The sequence below is a fragment of the Ambystoma mexicanum genome, chromosome 3p (genome assembly GCF_040938575.1).
Source record: "Ambystoma mexicanum isolate Mex_15411 chromosome 3p, UKY_AmexF1_1, whole genome shotgun sequence".
NCBI classification, from domain to species: Eukaryota; Metazoa; Chordata; class Amphibia; order Caudata; family Ambystomatidae; genus Ambystoma; species Ambystoma mexicanum.
Window position 1 is genome coordinate 354284748 of NC_090925.1, and position 6000 is coordinate 354290747.

Here is a 6000-nt window from a genome sequence, read left to right on the forward strand (position 1 = left end):
GATGTTCGTGAATGAGGTTGGCAGGGCTGCGGGAGGTGCAGTCAGAGGGCCAAGAGGACCCAGGTCAGAGGAGAGGAGAAAGTGGTCTGACCAGGAGAGGGGAGTGACCAGAGGGGAGGAGAGTGAAAGATCAGTGTGGATGAAGGCATCAAGAGTGTCTCCAGCTGAGTGGGTAGGACCGCATGGGAGAATGGGGAGGGAGAGCGAGGTGCAGAGGTCACGGAAGAGAGTGGATGCTGTGATTGAGGAATCAATTTAGATGTTGAAGTCACCCACGAGAAGGAGTTTAGAGGTGGTTGCAAGGAGAGAGGAGGATAAATGAGCCCATTCAGAGAGGATCAGGGTGGTAGAGCCAGGTGGCCTGTAGATAGTTGCAATGGTCAGAGAGGAGGTGGGAGAGATGACCAGCTTGCAGACCAAGCTCTTGTAGGAAGAGTAAGGCTGGGTGGGTATGAGGAAAGAAGGGACCTACTCAGGGAAGATCAGAGAAAATCCACCGCCAGCAAGGTTTGGGTGAGGCTTGGCGATGATCTTATAGCCATCAGGGAGAAGGGAGTCAAAAGCAGTTACTGAGCTGGCATTCAACCACGTTTCGGTGAGGGCAAGGATATCAAGGCCAATGTCTTCAAGGAGGAGGTGGATGTCGGCAGAGTGTTTGATGGCAGAACGAGCATTAAGCGTGGCTTGATGCAAGAGGTCTCCACCTTTGAAGGTATTCTGAGGAGGGTTACAGGGATGTGGTAAACCAGCTGGAGGGAGTGGACAAAGAGAGTGGAAAAAGGAGTAGCAGGTGTGGGAAGGAAGTAAATGAGGGACGGCAGGCGTGGGTCAAAGAGGAGGAGGTTAGGTTGAGGACCCTGAACCAAGATAGTGCCAGTGTGATAGACATTAATGATACACCTGGATGATGCGAAGCCCGCCAAGAAGACCTCCCATTTGGTGCCACCATCAATGGGTGAAGTTGTGAAAGGAGAGAGAGAGAGAGTAGATATTAGAGGGGACAGAAAGGAGGATATCAGTGGAGATTTGTCTGGAAGTTGCACTGACATAGGTGTCTGCCAAAGGTAGGCCAGGGCTAGTATTCAGGATGTCTTTTTTGAACTTTTCTCTTCCAGATTTCTTGAGAGAGGCAGGATAGATTATAATATAGCAGTTAGAAAAGATGGGAGAGATGGGGAGTGCCATTGGTGCAGCAGTGGATATTTGGAAGAAAGAGGAGGGGCTGCAAAGCACAGTTTGAGCACATACTCACGAGGCAGCCTAGTAGTTGAATAAAAGGGACCTAAAATGCAATGCAAAATGGGGTGCAGAGATGTTACAAACACACACCAGGCTTTGAATTTCCAAAAAGGGACACAAAATGCAATGCAAAACGGGGTGGAAAGATGTTACAAACACACACCAGGCTTTGAATTTTCGAAAAAGGACACACAATGAAATGCAAAATGGGGTGCAGAGATGTTACAAACACACACACTAGGCTTTCAATTTCCAAAAAGGAACACAAAATTCAATGCAAAATGGGATGCAGAGGTGCTACAGACATACACCAAGCTTTGAATTTCCTAAAAGGGATGAAAATGGTGTGCTGAGATGTTACAAACACACACCAGACTTTGGATTTCCAAAAAGGGACACAAAATGTGATGGAAAGAGGAATAAGTGAGATTGAGGAACGTAAGGAATGCAGAATGTGTAGGCACACCTTGGTTCAGTACGTGTTAGGGATGGTGGAGAGGCAATGGCAACGCACAGCCATGACTCACAGGTATTCTGCAGTGTGCATAGGGTTGCAGAGGCCCAAGTTCATGGGGTCACAGTCTGCCTGCCTGGAAACGGTTCTATGATGTGCTGCAAGGGTCACAAGGAGGAGGGGTCCCTCTGAGCCCTCCTATGCCTTGCAGGAAGGGGCCGGCTTCTACTTTCCAGAGCACTAGAATTGGCTTCTTATGTGCAAGGCCTGCCCAATCACTGAGGGGCAGCTGGCTGGACAGTGAGTGTTCTCCTCTCACAAGCATGAGGCGGTCATTTTGGAATGATTTTCGAACTACACAACCAAATGGCCAAGTGGCTTCTGTAAAGGTTGTGCACCTTCATTTAAACATGCCCCACATTTGCACATCAAGATGAGGTGATCGAAAACTCTTCAGGCAGAGAGAGGCGAGTGTGGAGTGCATTCAAAAAGCCCATCAGGGCTTTACCTTCCTTCTGGCCGTGGAATCACTGCTCCTGCAGCATCCGACGATGTTGGGAGATGATGCTCAGCACAAGGCTCCTGTCCTACCTGAGTTGTGTGTCCTTCACTCCTCCCCACGGCTGAGTGCTGCTTCTTCACAAGTTTCACATCACAAGATCCAGCCAGCACCTTTCACCTATCCCACGATTATGGCGTGCTGAATCGACACATTCCAATTGCCCAGATATCCACTGCGCTTTTTCAGAGCTCTGCACCCAATTATCCCCTTAGTGCTCGGCTGTGTCTAACTGTGTTCCTCCGGCGGGACCCGGAGCTGAGCCAGCCCGAGATGTACTCTATGTTATTGCGGAGCCACGAGGGAGGCCAGAAGAACGCCTACACCCTCTAGCTTGGAAGGCAGGTGAAAGCAGCACGCCTCAGAAGTGCAAAATGGGCCAGAGATTCTGGATAAAGCTGGTGAGTCTTCCCGAAGCCAGTGGGGACCCTAGGGTATTCCGGCAATCATGCTAACAGCAATTTGAATCCAATATCATTGAAAAATTAACTGAATAAGGACAGAGCAAAGTACAAACCCCAAAAAAACTGTGAATACTTAAAATGCAGATGTGGGGGAAACCTTGAACAGACATTACCACAGATGTATATGATATGACATGATGGGTTATTTATAATGCACTTAATACCCAGAGGTTTCTAAGCACGGATCCGGGGATCGAACCTGTGTTGCTCCGTGTCATCTTGCTTCCAAGGCGAGCATGTAGCCCTGAGCTATCCTCCCGAGACTGAGAAGCCAAGAACAATACACGCAGTATTGGTAATACTGTAAAACGCATGTGAAGTCCTGGCAAGCTAGATTCCAGGCAACTTAGAAATATTAGAAGTCCTGGCAGGGGAGTATACCAGGCAAGTGAAGCTTATGGATTGTAGTCCTGGCAGGCAAGTACACCAGGCAGTTGATGTTTCAGAAAGAGTCCTGGCAGGAGAGTACACCAGGCTGTGGGCATTGCATAAAGAAACCTGGCAGGGGAGTATAGCAGGCAATTTGCAAGCCCACCAGAAATGGTAAAGAAAGCTTGTCTTCTACATCAAGAAGAGGTTATTTTCTGAACCTATAAACATTGGGGTTCACTTTCCAAGACAAAGAAACACTGTGTTGGTTGAGCTGTTGGGTCCTGCCCAGGAATGACCTGAATTATTGCTTGTTGACTGGAGAAGGTGCCTCCCTCATCACTTACCAATTCATCCTTGGGACTTATCCCCGTAACATCCAATGTGTGACTTTAAAAGGTGACACTCCGAACGCCAACATGGCACTATGACAACTAACGGTCAACCAACTCCTCTTCAGGACATGCATCACTTCAATTACCCTAGAATCATGCTCCTCATGGTCTTTGCCCCAAACCAAAATATCGTCCTGGAAATACTCCACACCTGGCACCCCTGCGAACAGCATCTGCATCAACCTCTGAAACACTGCAGAGGCTGATGCCAAACCAAAAGGTATGCGACTCCTCATGTAAATGTATCTGTTGGTAGACACAGGATAGGTCAAATGTGGAAAAACACGTTGCACTCCCTACTGATGCTAAGAGTTCATTAATGGTGGGTAAATGGTGGTGATCAAGCCATATGTTGGCATTCAGCTTCCTTATGTCAACACACATCTTGAGGTTCCCATCCGCCGTCTGCGCCAGCGCCATTGTTGATAACCATTCAGAACACTCAATTTCCTCAATTATACCTGCATCCCTATGTTTTTCTTGTTCCCTCTTCTATCCTTCCCTGGCCATCACACTTGGGCACCGCTCCTCTTTTCAGCACAATTTTGTGAGAAAAACCATTTAGCCTACCTAGATTTTCTGAGAACACTGTGGAAAAGGTATCCTTCAAATACTCAGCCATTACAACGCCATCAGTTAGCATTCACCTACCTCCTCCACAAACAGCATGGGAATTGCTTTCCCTGGATGTATCTCAATTTCCAAAGCAGCTTGCTGGTCCCACCCTAGAACATGGTTGCCCTTGTGTGCGACATATAACTTTCCTTCGACAGTGCAGCCCTTAAATTCAATCTTTGCCCATTCATATGCAAGAACCTTTATGGGTACACGGCCAGACAATACCTCTTGGCACATTCCATCACTCTTGTATCCTACCACACTGTCCATACTTTCCTCAGCATCCAGCATTCTCACGGTTTGTCTCACCTCCACAAGTGTTCTGTACATTTGTGCAAAATGACCCCTGCCCTTACATTTCCTACAATCCGCATTCCAGGCTGGACACTCCTTGGCTCCTGTGGAATGACCTGTCCAACCACACCTCCTGAAAGTTTGTTTGCCTGTGGATGGCCCTCTGTTGCCCTTGCTGGCAATATTCGCTCCTCGGTTAAATTTCCCCCTTCCTTCTCCATTTCTCTTGGGCATGACCGCGCGCACTGTTTCACCTTGTCCACCTTGGCTCTCCTTGTCATTTCTCTTGGTCACTGCTTACACACTCACACATGACTCTACAATTGCCCTGACAATTTCAATTACTTTTTCTAGGGGAGGGTCCCTATCTATCCATAGTCTCTCTCTTACTTGGCATTACTCGTCTTCATCGTGACTTGGTCTCTTATGTATTTCTCTAGCACACCAGTAAACTTGCAAATTGATATGAGTGTGTGCAGTGATGTAGGCATCTATCAACTTGCCAACACCATGTGCTGGGGGAAAAAAAGGTATCTCCCTAATGCCACATTAGGCCTCTGGCCAAAATGCCCTTCCACTTTACTAAGGCCCATTTCATACATGCTCACAATCATTTCCCCTTCACCTGCACCTGGAACACATACATCGTCTCCCGGAAGGTGCCCGAACACACGCAGCCCTTCAGTTCCCAAACAGTTTAGCAATGCTGCTTCCTTCTTGTCATCAGAGTACTTTGCACCCCCTGCTGCCCTTAAGTATACCTTGAAAGCATCAATCCACAGGTCCCATGCTGTTGGGGGTTCGCCAGGGTTTGTCATGAATGCAAGCGGGGGCGGGCACTGCTTTGCTGCATTGTGATTCTTATGCAATGATGGTGTGCTGTAGGGGTGTACCGAATAGTGAAATTACTATTCGACCGAATACCGAATAGTTGGTCCAGCTATTCGGCTGGAACTGAATAGTGAGCCGAATAGATTTTTTTAAACACCTATGTTCTAGAACATGATAAACAACATTTCATTCAATACAATTAGGAGACATTCCATTGCATGAGTATTCATGTTTATTAAATGGGCATATAGATCTCACCAAGTTTATTAAAAGCTTGTTAAAAGATAAAAAGAAATAAAAAAAACAGATTTGCCCCATCACTTGGATGGGAACTAACCCTTCAAATATTGGGAGAGATGCTAACTTCAGAGATTGGAACCATCACATTTGTTAAAAAGAATTCTTAGATGAAAATCAAGTCTTCTGTTTATGCAGAGTAGAATTGTGTGATTACCCTCAGCTTTGAATATTTCATTCACACAACATAGACAAGTGGTATTATGCCGCTGGTAAAATGGCACAGCAAGTTAAGCGCTTGTTGCAGATTCAAATCCCGGCAAGGCCAACTTCACCTTTCATCCTTCTGAGGTCGATAAATGAGTACCAATTCCGATTTGGTAATAATAGTAATGTATGTAAATATGTCCTATGTAAAACTCTTTAGATTAAAGCCTTATATAAAAAAACGAATTATTATTATTATTACGTGCGCAATGCCAAACTCATATAAACAAAACTATGGTCCAGATGAAGAGCTGGCCTATTGAATGAGACAGA